This window comes from Globicephala melas, chromosome 6 (genome assembly GCF_963455315.2).
Source record: "Globicephala melas chromosome 6, mGloMel1.2, whole genome shotgun sequence".
NCBI lineage: Eukaryota > Metazoa > Chordata > Mammalia > Artiodactyla > Delphinidae > Globicephala > Globicephala melas.
This window is the reverse complement of record NC_083319.1, coordinates 6576668-6589512: the sequence shown is the minus strand read 5'-3', so window position 1 is coordinate 6589512 and position 12845 is coordinate 6576668. Positions and strand designations below refer to the sequence as shown.

The window sequence follows — 12845 nt, the reverse complement described above, 5'->3', positions numbered from 1 at the left end:
GCTCCCGGGAGCTGGGGGCAACTTTGGCCCAGAGGAGGGGGGGATTGTCTGTGAGTGTTTGGGTTCTCGCCCTTTTTCCCGGGCGCGGCCTCTCTCCGAGAAGGGTCTGTTGGGAACTCTGGGGATGGCGGGAGTCCCCTGTCTGTCTGGAAAGGGCAGGAAGATTCGAGCTGAGAGAGGGGAAGGGGCTGAACTGCGGCGTAACCCCGAAGGACTCCGGAGGCCGCGCTTGCAGTCCCTGCTGGTTTCCCTAGCTTCCTTGCCGACAGCAACCTGCTTTTCCTCCTCCCTTCTCACCTCCAACTTTCATGCCCCACTTCGCTTGTCCGCGGTCTCCACTTGTCCATGCCCTTGTACTTGGCAGAACCTTTGCCTCAATTTCCCGGTTCGGCTTCGGGCGCACTCTGGACTGATCAAAGCGGGAATCTCCAGGAGGAATTTCAAATCTCGCTTGAAATACGTGACCGGAAATTTAGACCCAACATTTAAAATATGTTTCTAATTAGAGGGCCTGCCTTTTTATCTCTCGCTCCTGTCATTGTCTGCCTAGGGAAGGGATTTATGATAGGCTTAGAATGATCCCTTGGATCTTGCTTTATAACTCAAAACATGCCTCCAGGCGATTCAGCAGGTTAATGTATCTGGAAAGTAGAAAACTAAATCGTTATGACTCAAAGCCGTGTGCATTGTTTTCATAATATACAATTTTCTTAGAAGTGTGGGATTGTAGAAAGTTTGCCTTGTTAAAACAGTACCTTAACAAAGCATTGTATTTTGTGAATGTACAGTTTAAAGAGTACAGAATCTGGATTAAAAAACCTGGCCAGACCCATACTCCATACCTTGGCTACCAGTTGTTCGTAAATAAAATGTATCCTGATGAAAATGGTTCTCAGCCGCAGGAAGCCAAGTGAGTCTTGGCTCCTTTTGAGAATCTGCTGAAAGGTATTCAATCTCTCCCCAGAAAATGCAGGTAGAAATGTAGGCAAAACTTCCTTGGAATTTCTAGGGCTTTTATAATCCTGCGGAAACTTATCCATAGGCCCTAGTCCCCAAGTTTACGACTCCAAGAGATGAACTCCTAAAATTCTTTCACTTTATAGTTTGGGATCATGAGTCTTAGATGAAGTCATGCAACTGAGCTTATGTAGTTTATAAATTAGAGACAAAGCTAATACTAGGACACACTGGATCATGTCTCTTGGCTTTGGGCATTTCTAAAATTAAAGTGTCGGATGGCCAGCATCAGTAGGTAAATAAATACCGACCATAGTGGTATAGAGGAAAAAGTATACTATCCTCAGTGGTAGAAGCAACCCGAGTTGGTGTAATTCTGGTGATTGATTTCTCCATATTGTGCTAAATTAATGAATATTTTTCATCTTTGTAATTGTTTCTCAAGTACTGTGGTGCCCTTTCCATAGTCAGTACTGTAGTTGCTCCTTTTCTCTTAAACAGTATGGTGTTTTGCCCAAGGAAATGGAAATCACCTGAAGAGAGCCTGTCAGAGCAGCAACATTAGATTATCTTCTTTTGCTTGAGACTGAGAGAAATAGAAGAATTTCAGCCATACACCAAATAGAATAGTATAGTGAACTCCCATGTAGCTGTCACCCAGCCTCAGTAACCATTAACCAGTGGCTAATTCTGCCCCTTCCCCACACAAATCACTTCTCACTTGCATTCTTTATTTTTTAATTAGAAACAAGTCTTTTCATTTTTTATTCAGTTTTCTCATCACATGCTACATTTTCCATCATTCTTCTGGTTTTCTCAGTCTTCTCAAATTTCTTCTCTTTTGTTCTTTCTTTAGATTCCTTAACTTTTTGAAACAACTTTATTGAGGCATAGTTTATATACATTAAAATTCACCCGTTTTAAGTGTACAGTTCAGTGATTTGTTAGTAAATTTACTGAGTTGTGCATCTATCACCACTGTTCAGCCATGGAACATTTCCATCATCTCTGTAAGATCCCTTGTGTTGGTTTACAGTTAACTCCTATTCCCACCTCCAGCCCCAGACAACCACTAATCTACTTTCTGTCTCCGTAGATTTGCCCTTTCTGGATATTTCATGTAAATGGAATCACACAGTATGTGATCTTTTGTGTGTGGCTTCTTTTATTTATGTCGTTGAGGTTCATACATGTTGTACTGTGTATTAGTAATTCATTCCTTTCAATGGCTGACTACTATTCCATTGTATGCATATACCACCTTATGCTCAGCCAGTCACCAGTGATGGACATTTGGGTTTCCTTTTTTGGCTATTGTGAATAATATTGCTGCAGACATTCACATGCAGGTCTTTGTGGGGACATATGTTTTCATTTTGCGGGGTGATAGCTAGGAGTGGAGTAGAATTGCTGGGTCATATGGAAGATATGTATTTAACTTCTAAAGAAACTGCCAAAGCACTTTCAAAGTGACTGTACCATTTTCCAGTCCCACCAGAAACTGTGAGGGCTCTCCTTTCCACATATTGTGCCAGCATTAGTACTTCTTATGTTATTTTAGAGTGAATCAAAGTCATCATGTTGTTTGATCCATAAATATTTCAGTATGTACCTATAAGAAACAGGGACTCTTTCAAAAACATAACTACAATGCCATTATAACAAAGAAAAAAGTTAATCTTTAATATCATGAAATACCAAATCAGGTTCAAATTTCCATTGGTCATAAATGGATTTAAACTTTTTAAAAATCAGAATCTAAATATTGTCCTTACATTATGATTGGTTAATATGTCTCTTCCTTTTTTTTTTTTTTGCGGTACACGGGCCCCTCACTGTTGTGGCCTCCCCGTTGCGGAGCACAGGCTCCGGATGCACAGGCTCAGCAACCATGGCTCCCCAGCCCAGCCGCTCCGTGGCATGTGGGATCTTCCCGGACCGGGGCACAAACCCGTGTCCCCTGCATCGGCAGGCGGACTGTCAACCACTGCGCCACCAGGGAAGCCCAATATGTCTCTTTAAGTCTCTCTTGATCTAGGGGATCTCATTCCTCCAAGCACCCCCGTACTGGATTTTGCTGATTATTTCCTTGTGGTGTAATTTAGTATGTTCATCTATCCTTCATCCTATGTGGCCTAGATATGCTGGATCGTGTGTGTGTGTGTGTGTGTGTGTGTGTGTGTGTGTGTGTGTGTGTGTTTAAGAAAAGCTAGAAATTCAGGCTTTTATGTGAAATTAGCTAGCAACTAACTCAAATTTAAAAACGAAAACAAAACACGGTGTTGGCCAAGTATAACACATTTGTGGACCAGTCTAGTTAGCGGACTGCCAGTTGGAGAACTGTTTAAAACATAGAAGTGGCTAGGTAAGTGATCATCAGCTAGCTCAGTTAAATGTTACTGTATTTATTTTCTAAATTCAGTTTGTGAGAAAAACTAAATTGAAGTATCGTTACTCCACTTGCTTTATATTTGAAAACAGTTCAAAATATGAAGTTATTGAGGAATATAAAACACTTCTTGTGTTCTAATATTTAGTGAAAAGAGCAGAATTGTATTCTAGTATTTAGTGAAAAGTTTAAAACAACTTTTTAAAAAAAGGAGAAAATACACCGAAATGGTAGCTGTCTTTAGGAATTATGGGAATTTTTTTTCTTATTTCATCTCCAGATCTGACCTTTCTTCTGAGCTCTGGACAAGTATATCGGATTTCTTAACCCCTGTTTCCACTCAGATGGCTCATAAGCACCTCTGTATGTTAGAAACCAACCTGTCCTCCCACTCCCTTCACCCTCAACCTGTATGTACTCCTTCTCTAGTTTTTCTTTTCTTAGTATCTGGGACCACCAGCTGCTCATTTTCTCAAGTCAGAAATCTTTTATTCTTATCTTCTCATCATCAAGTTCCATAGATGTGTGTTCTAAATAAATAGATCTCCATTCCATTCACTGCTCTGTCATCACGACTGTGACTGTTGGGTCTAGGCCATCCTTATATCTCTTGGAACAGGGCGGTCTCCTCATACCTGGTGTCCTAGCATTACTCCAGTTTATTTTGTTTTGTAGCTGGAATGATCTTCCTAAAAGCCAAAGCCAGTCGTGTCACTCCCCTTTTAAGCCCATCAGTGGCACCCTGTTCCCCTTAGGGGGAACTCACAACTCTTAGACTGCCAGTCTTTCTGTTAGCCAGCCTCCTCTCTAGTCTCATTGCCCTTCCTTTCTTTAGTTTCTTAGTTCATGTGTGTGCAGCTTGGTGAATTTTTTTTTCCCCCCCCCCGGTACATGGGCCTCTCACTGTTGTTATTTTAGAGTGAATCAAAGTCATCATGTTGTTTGATCCATAAATATTTCAGTATGTACCTATAAGAAACAGGGACTCTTTCAAAAACATAACTACAATGCTATTATAACAAAGAAAAAAGTTAACCTTTAATATCATGAAATACCAAATCAGGTTCAAATTTCCATTGGTCATAAATGGATTTAAACTTGTGAAAAATCAGAGTGGGGGCTACTCTTCATTGTGGTGCGCGGGCTTCTCATTGCGGTGGCTCCTCTTGTTGCAGAGCACAGGCTCTAGGCGCGCGGGCTTCAGTAGTTGTGGCACGTGGGCTCAGTAGTTGTGGCTCGCGGGCTCTAGAGCGCAGGCTCAGTAGTTGTGGCACATGGGCTTAGTTGCATGTGGGATCTCCCCGGACCAGGGCTCAAACCCTTGTTCCCTGCATTAGCAGGCGGATTCTTAACCACTGTGCCACCAGGGAAGCCCGGACATATGATATTTTAAAAAAAGCATTTCACAGAGGAAAAACCCAAATGGCTGATAAACCTAGATGAGGTGCTCAAACTCATGAAGTACCAGGAAATACAAATTCAGTCAACATCAGCCTTGATTTTCCCCAAAACTGGGAAAAATGAAATGTTTGATGACATCGAGTTTCAGTAAGGATGTAAGGAAACGTTCATATACTTTGGGGACCCATTTGGCAATTTCTAGTAAAACTGAAAATGTGCCATCTAGATATATATACCCTCAGTCCCCACACACATAATGCATAAGACATGTACAGGGAATGTTCATAACAGCACTGTCACAGCAGAAGATTGGGAATTAACCTGAATGCACAAGTAATGCTTTAGGGAAATGGATATACTGTGATGTACATAATGATGGAACACAAGCAGACAAAGTGAGGAACTAGAGCATATTCAATGTATCAACACAGTTAGGTGCTCAAAGAATACAGTGTTGTCTGAAAATGCAAGTTGCCAGACATACACATACATCATGACACAGTTTATCCAAATTTTAAAAACATAGCAATGCTATATGATGTTTATGGTTATGGATACGTCCAGTGAAAAATAGAAGCGCACTTAACCAATTCATGAGCTTGGGAAGCGATGGTGGAGGGGAATAGGATTCAGTAGAGGTACAAAGGCGCTTAACTTTGTCAATGAAGTTTTGTTCTTTTCCTCCTTCCCGCCCTCCCTTCCTGTGGCTCTGAAGCAACTACAATACAGACATTTGGTAATTGTGGGGAGTGGGGATTTGGATATTTGTCGCTATTCCTTTTACTGTTCTACAGCGAGGGGTATTGTGAGTCTTCTGAGGGCAAGGGCTCACTTGTCTCGCTGACCATTGAATGCGCAGGGCCTGACACAGATAAGGATTCAGGAAGAGTATGTTGAATGAGGAAATGAATGTGTGTCTGTGTTACAGATTTTCTAGGATGAGTGCTTACTACTGGAAAAAGTATGGTTGCCAATGTTTATAAAAATAGAAATTCTTTGCACCTGGGTGGTGGGCTTGTGAGTGCTTAGTACGTGGCTGATCTTGTTATAGATGCCACCAAACAGCAAGATTATAAATTATGGCTCTGTACCTTTCTGTTTTGTTTGGTTAGTACCACTGAAAAGCTACAATGACTGAAAAATGTGTTTTAAATATTCTTACATGTAAAAGGAAAACACCAACCTATTATTATTAGTTTATACCTGAGTGGTAAGGTTGCAGCTACTTTTCTGTACTTTTTCAATTACATTTTCTGTGAGCATGTGCAAGTTTTATAATTGAAAATAAATGATATTAAAATAAAACAGAGATTAGAGGGAAATCTCCAAATTCTGAATAGTTTTCGCAAGGTGGTGAAATAGTAGTGACTCGGGGGCAGGGGAGAGCTTTGATTCTTTTTTCCCTAATATAGTTGTCTTTTTTTTTTTTTTTTTTTTTGGCCACAGCATGTGGAATCTTAGTTCCCTGACCAGGGATCTAACCCGTGCCCCCTGTGGTGGAAGCACAGAGTCCTATCCACTGGACCGCCAGGAAATTCCCCATTTGTAATTTTTAAAAATTAAATTTGATTACAAAAACTATCCTATTCACTCTTAAAGTCAAATAAAAATGATTTTTTTGAATACAGTACTTCATTTTGAGAGGCATAGTTTACAGACAACCAAAAATGTTTTTGCTTGGATAAAGTGTAGATTAGAACAACAGAAGTTATAATTACCTTTCGTAAAACATTTGAAGGAGTCAAATAGTATTTGTTATATGACAAGTAAGTTTGCTTTTTGGTGACCTAAGAGCTTTTCTATTATGAGTCCGGTCCTTCCTGTTGCCCATCCCCTTAAGTTGGATTCTTCCGAGTTGACCACTGGTACCATTTGGTGTGTCCCTTCCACGTTTAAGGTCTTCGTATACACATTCCCCACACGTATGTTTCTTTCTTTCCTTTTTTTGGTGTAATCACTTTATAACATCTAAGTCAGGTCAGGGTGTGTGCAGAGCTCTTCGATGACTTCTAAGCCAATGTCCAGCCATCCTGGCCTCTTGCAGTCCTCCGTCCACAAAGCAGAGGTTCACCTGAGGGTGGCACTCCTGGATGCCGAGGCCCAAGTGCCCTTCCTCTTTACGCCTGCAGGCTGATGTCCAGCTCCTCTCAGTCCCTGCTCAAAGATGCCTTCCCAGTGAAGCTTTCTCTCACCAGCCTCGCGTGGCTGGCAGTGCTGCACGCCCTCCTCCTCTCCCTTCCCTGCTGTGTTTCTCTGTCGCGCGCGCTCATCACCGTTGAGCAGACGATGGCTCATACTGTTTATTTGTTCTTATCTGTCTGTCTCTACTAGAATGTAAGCTCAGTGAGAGAGGCCTTTTTGTTCATTTTTTCAGTGTTTTGTTCTCAAAACCTAGAGCAGTGCCCGTAGGTACGCAATAAATACTTGTCAAATGAATGAACTTTTTCATTTATTAGTTGTGGACATTTAAAAAATGTTAGTGTATATATGGGTCTACTTCCTTCTGTTTAACTACTGCAATAATACTTCATTGTAAGAGGGACTCACCATTTCTAAAAATCATTCTTTTGTTGATGGAAATTTATAGTGTATTTTTATTCCTTGATTTTAGCTATTATAAACAAAGCTGCTATGAATATTCTTGTCATATAGCTTTGTGTATTTCTGTGGAGTAGATTCCTAGGAAAGGTACCAAATAGCCCTCTATAAAGGTTTTATCAATTGACACTCCACCAGTAGAGTGTGAGCATGTTCAGAGTGTTCATTTACCCACATACTCCCCAACACATTATGTCTTAGCTTATGCCAACCTGATAGGGAAAAGGTGACATCTTATTTTAAGTTAACTGTTGGTGAGGTTCAGGATCTCAGCATGTTTATTAACCCCCTGCTGGCCTTTAATTTCAGATCTTCTCTGTAGACCAGAAAATTTAGGAAAACTTATTTCAGTAAGAGTATACTTTTCGGTGTATATATGTTCTTAAATGCTGGTAAAGCATTTGTGGTGGGAAAAATAAAGTTGCATGCAAACAGAAAACATGAAAAAGAGAAAAAAAATTGCACCCATAATTAAGAACCAAAATTTCACTTTTTAAAAAATAAATTTATTAATTTAATTTATTTTTATTTTTGGCTGTGTTGTGTCTTCATTACTGTGCATGGGCTTTCTCTAGTTGCGGCGAGCGGGAGCTACTCTTAGTTGCAGTGCGCGGGCTTCTCGTTGCGGTGGCTTCTCTTGTTGCAGAGCACGGGCTCTAGGCGCATGGACTTCAATAGTTGTGGCACGTGGGCTCAGTAGTTGTGGCTTGCGGGCTCTAGAGCGCAGGCTCAGTAGTTGTGGCACACGGGCTTAGTTGCTCCGCAGCATGTGGGATCTTCCCGGACCAGGGCTCAAACCCATGTCCCCTGCATTGGCAGGTGGATTCTTAACCACTGCACCACTAGGGAAGCCCCAAAACTTCACATTTTAAATAAACTTTTTGGGTAAAATTTTGGCTTAGAATTTCAATAATATTAAAGTTTTAATTTTACAAAGTAGTTTATTGCAAATAAGAACAAACCTTTCAGGGGACTTCCTTGGTGGTCCAGTGGATAAGACTCTGCACTCCCAATGCAAGGGGCCCAGGTTGGATCCCTGGTCGGGGAACTAAATCCTGCATGCATGCTGCAACTAGGATCTGGCGTGTTGCAACTAAGACCCGGCACAGCATGCATGCATAAATGAATAAATAAATTTATTTATTTGTTTACCAGAAAACCTTTCAGAATAGTCTGAAATAATCCAGAATGATCTGATGCTGCCTTTTTTCTGAGATCCTCTATGATAAATTACGTGTACATTAATTCAGATGGCTTCATCATCATCGTCAAACTAATGCTTATGTCTTTGTTTGAACTAGTACTTTTGAGATTATAACTGTGGGCCAGTTATGTTTCCACCAACTTCAGATAATATAAATCTACTAAGGAAGGCCACGAAAAAATATAAGTTTTTACAATCAACCATATAAATATGTACCTGGGAACAGTCCTGTATTTTGTTTATGTTCTGGTAGCCTTGACTTCTTATGAGTGAACAAATTCATTTAATTAACTTGATAAGCAGTTTACTGTGATTAGGAATATAACTTGTTTTTATGGTTATTTTTTTATTCCTCCCCTATATGGGGAGGAATGTAAGGGAACAAAATTGATCACAAGTTGATGGCTTGAAATTTTCTATAATAAAAAAAAATTTAAAACAAGCAAAGCATATACCATTTATTTGGTTGTAAAAAGTATTAATTTTCTATTTTGGCTGCACCATGTGGCATGTGGGATCTTAGTTCCCCGACTAGGGATTGAACCCGCATCTCCTACATTGGAAGACAGATTCTTTACCACTGGACCACCAGGGGAGTCCCTGTAAAAAGTATGAGATGGATAAGAGCACAGGTTTGGGTTTTAAACAAACCTGAGTTAGAATACTGGCTTTGCCACCTACTAACATTACGATTTTAAGCAAGTTTTACCACTCTGAGCCTCATCTGTAAAATGGGCATAACAACATCTGTCTCACAGTGTTGTAATAAGAGTGAATGGTGATAGAGTTCTTCCTAGCACAGTACTGGGTACAAGGTCAAATGTTTGCGATCTCTGTGATCCTTGGAGAAACAGGCAAACCTTACTGCTCATTCAGTGCTAATGGAAATGATTTGAGTGGGCTTTGAAAATGTAATTAAATCTTCATTGCTTGTGTCAGATATTGTCATCTTCACCCCACTTTGGCAACTCCTTGCCTTGCCTCCTTTTACTCTGTCACTCTGCCAAGACACTGACATTGCTGCCTCTTACCTGGGAGAGTATCTGGAGGGACAGATGTGAATGCTAAGGCTTCTCTCTTCCCCTCTCACACCCCATCCCCAGATGTTGCCTGTAGCACTCTGGCTGTAGCACTTACAGTGGGCGGGATGTTCATCCCAGGGCCCCCAGATCTCTGGCTTCCTTGTGGTAGAAGGAGAGGTTTCCTTGTTCCTGGACAGTTAGGCCTGGCTGTTGGAGATTTTTTTTGAGACTGAGTGTTTATCACTTCTTGGGCCTCAGCCCTTAGGGGTGTTTTGTAAATATTGGTTTATTTACATTGAATTAAATCAAAGTTGAATGAGTGGTTAGAATGTTTGACCTTCCTGTTTACTTTCAATTTCAAAGTTTGTGTCTCTATGATTTGTATAGTGAAATACAGTTTACAGAGTCACTTCCATACGTATCTTATTTGATATGGTGACATAATAGCTTAAAATGGAGTGTCAGAGGTTAGGTTAGGCGAGGGTCCTGCAGTTATTACTGGCAAATGGTAATACTTAGAAATAACGATTGATTTTTTTTTTTTTTGTAATTACAGATTAACACACGGTCTTTGTTAGAAATTTAGAAAATATAGAAAAGTATAAAGAAAAAATTGCTACCCACCATCCCACTGGTACTAACCTTTTCATGGTTTGATGAATTTCTTTCAAATCCTTTATAAATAATTGTAAATATGTATACCTTTTAATTTTTAAAAACAAATTTAGCTCTTAACTGTATATAGTTTGTTTCTGTTCTTTGCATTTAATATTTTTTCTAGCTTTATTGAGATATAATTGACAAATAAAAATTGTATGTGTATGGGCTTCCCTGGTGGCGCAGTGGTTAAGAGTCCGCCTGCCGATGCAGGGGACATGGGTTCGTGCCCCAGTCCAGGAAGATCCCACATGGCGCGGAGCGGCTAGGCCCGTGAGCCATGGCCGCTGAGCCTGCGCGTCTGGAGCCTATGCTCCGCAACGGGAGAGGCCACAACAGTGAGAGGCCCGTGTAAGGCAAAAAAAAAAAAAAAAATTGATTGTATGTTTGTGAATAGTTAAGATTTACTCTCTTAGCAGATTTCAAGTATACAGTATTGGTTTTTTTTAATAAATAAATTTATTTATTTTGGCTGCTTTGGGTCTTTGTTGCTGCGCGCGGGCTTTCTCTAGTTGCGGTGAGCGGGGGCTACTCTTCGTCGTGGTGCATGGGCCTCTCATTGCAGTGGCTTTTCTTGTTGTGGAGCACAGGCCCTAGAGTGTGTGGACTTCAGTAATTGTGGCACATGGGCTCAGTAGTTGTGGCTCGCGGGCTTAGTTCCTCCGTGGCACGTGGGATCTTCCCGGACCAGGGCTCGAACCCATGTCCTCTGCATTGGCAGGGGGATTCTTAACCACTGTGTCACCAGGGAAGCCCCAGGTATACAGTATTGTTAACTGTAGTCACCACGTTGTACATTAAATCTGCAGAATTTACTCATCCTGCGTATCTGAAACTTTGTACCCTTTGACCAACATCTTTCCATTTCCCTCTACCCCCAGCCTTGGTAACCACCATTCCGCTCTTTGCTTCTTAGAATTCAACTTTTTTAGGTTCCACGTATAAGTGAGACTGTGCAGTATTTGTCTTTGTGTGTCTGGCTTATTTAACTTAGCGTAATATCTTCCAGGTTCATCTGTGTTGTTGCAGATGACAAGGTTTCCTTCTTTTTTAAGGCTGAAAAATAGTCCATACATAAACACACATTTTCTTTATCCATTTATCTGCTGACAGCTACTCAGATTGTTTCCATATCTTGGCTATTGTGAATAATGTTACAGCTATCTCTTCAAGATAGTGATTTTACTTCCTTTGGATTTATTCCCAGAAGTGGGATTGCTGGATCATATAGAGGTTTTTTTTTTGGCCGTGCCCTCATCTTATGGGATCTTAGTTCCCTGACCAGGGACTGAACCCGGGCCACGGCATTGAAAGCAGTGAGTCCTAACCACTGGACTGCCAGGGAATTCCCTAGAGTTCTAATTTTAATTTTTTGAGGAACCTTCATACTGTTTTCCATAATGACTCTTCTAATTTACATTCCCACCAACAGTGTACAAGAGTTCCCTTGTCTCCACTCCCTCATCAACACTTGTCCTTTCACTTTTTGATAATAGCCATTCTAACATGTGTGAGGTGATATTTCATTGTGGCTTTAATTTACATTTCCCTGATGATTAGTGATATTGAGCACCTTTTATGTCTTCTTTTGAGAAATGTCTATTCAGATCCTTTATCCTTTTTTAAAAAATTATTTATTTATTTTTGGCTGTGTTGTGTCTTGTTACTGCGCGCGGGCTTTCTCTGGTTGCAGTGAGCGGGCTTCTCATTGTCGTGGCTTCTCTTGTTGCGGAGCACAGGCTCTAGGCGCACAGGCTTCAGTGGTTGTGGCATGCAGGCTTCAGTGGTTGTGGCACGCGGGCTCTAGAGCTCAGGCTCAGTAGTTGTGGAGCATGGGCTTAGTTGCTCCACGGCATATGGGATCTTCCCGGGCCAGGGCTTGAACCCGTGTCCCCTGCATTGGCAGGCAGATTCTTAAGCACTGTGCCACCAGGGAAGCCCCTTTATCCATTTTTAAATCAGGATATTTGTTTTCTTGCTATTGAGTTGTTTTAGTTCCCTGTATATTTTGGATATTAACTAACCCCTTATCAGATACATGGTTTGCAAATATTTTTCTTAATTCTGTAGGTTGTCTCTTCACTCTGTTGATTGTTTTCTTTGCTGTGCAGAAGTTTTTTGTTTGATGCAGTCACATTTGTCTATTTTTCTTTTGTTGCCTGTGCTTTTGGTTACTATCCAAAAAGTTATTGCCCAGACCATTGTTAAGCTGTTTTCCTATGTTTTCTTGTAGTAGTTTTACAGTTTCAGGTCTCACATTTAAGTCATTAATCCATTTTGAGCTGATTTTTGTATATGGTGTGAGAAAAGGATCCAGTTTCATTCTTCTGCATGTGGATATACAGTTTTCCCAACACCATTTATTGAAGAGACTATCCTTTCCCCACTGTGTGTTCTTGGCACCTTTGTCAAAGATCAGTTGAACGTAAATCAGTGGATTTATTTCTGGACTCTATATTCTGTTCCATTGGTCTATATGTCTTTATGCTAGTACCATACTATTTTGATTACTATAACTTTGTAATACATTTTGAAATCAGTCAGTGTGATGCCTTCAGCATTGTTCTTGTTACTCAAGATTGCTTTAAGGTCTTTGTGGTACCATGTGAATTTAGGA

General features: G+C 40.7%; 1 protein-coding gene across 2 annotated transcripts in view; it reads left to right on the top strand.

Moving 5' to 3' along the window:
* GPR107 (G protein-coupled receptor 107) overlaps nucleotides 1–12845 on the top strand; it is a 79764-nt gene that overhangs the window by 250 nt on the left and 66669 nt on the right. The gene's annotated exons all lie outside the window — the stretch shown is intronic.